The sequence below is a fragment of the Lathyrus oleraceus genome, chromosome 5 (assembly GCF_024323335.1).
Source record: "Lathyrus oleraceus cultivar Zhongwan6 chromosome 5, CAAS_Psat_ZW6_1.0, whole genome shotgun sequence".
NCBI classification, from domain to species: Eukaryota; Viridiplantae; Streptophyta; class Magnoliopsida; order Fabales; family Fabaceae; genus Lathyrus; species Lathyrus oleraceus.
In genome coordinates, this window is record NC_066583.1 from 170,671,547 (window position 1) to 170,672,432 (window position 886).

Here is an 886-nt window from a genome sequence, read left to right on the forward strand (position 1 = left end):
AACTTCCTGATTTCAAAAACATTTTCCCTTCGATACCCGAGATGGCAGAACCAGCTCGTGCTCTTAGAGATTACGCCGCTCCATCACAAGATGAGCCGCATTCAAGTATTGCTCCGCCCGCAATCGAAGCAAACAACTTCGAACTCAAACCTTCATTGTTGCAGGCAGTGCAACAGAACCAATTCTCTGGAAATCCTACCGAGGATCCAAACCTTCATTTATCCGTATTTGTCCAATACGCTGATACTGTTAAAGCTAATGGTGTCACTTCAGAGGCAATTCGACTTCGTCTTTTTCCTTTCTCATTAAGAGATAGCGCTAGAAGATGGCTTCAGTCTCTCCCTTCCAACTCTGTCACCACATGGAACGAGTTGAAGAAAGTTTTTCTTGCCCGATATTTTCCGCCAAGCAAAACAGTTATGTTAAGAGCCCAGATAAATGGATTTAAACAGAAAGATAACGAGTCTCTTTTCGAAGCATGGGAAAGATACAAAGACATGATGAGACTTTGTCCACACCATGGTTTAGAAGACTGGTTAGTAATTCACACATTCTATAATGGTCTCTTGTACAACACAAGGTTAACAATAGACGCCGCTGCAGGTGGTGCACTAATGAACAAACCTTATGCTGATGCTTACCAGCTTACCGAAAGCATGGCCCAAAACCACTATCAGTGGGGAACCGAACGAACAATGGTGGAAAAACCTCAAACGAAAACCGGCATGTACGAGATAAGTAACCTTGATCATGTTAATGCAAAAGTGGATGCTCTGGTCCAGAAAATTGAAAGTTTAAATGTATCACCTCCAACCGCCGTGGTTGCTATAACTCAGAATTGCGAAGTCTGTGGAATCCAAGGTCACACTCCTACAGATTGTCAACT

General features: G+C 43.0%; 1 non-coding gene across 1 annotated transcript; it reads right to left on the reverse strand.

Annotated features, from left to right (window-relative positions):
* Positions 1-419: 419 nt before the first annotated feature.
* On the reverse strand, positions 420-526 carry LOC127088628 (small nucleolar RNA R71). The gene has a single exon (XR_007790457.1). It is a non-coding gene; the product is annotated as a small nucleolar RNA R71 (small nucleolar RNA).
* Between the last annotated feature and the right edge of the window lie 360 nt (positions 527-886).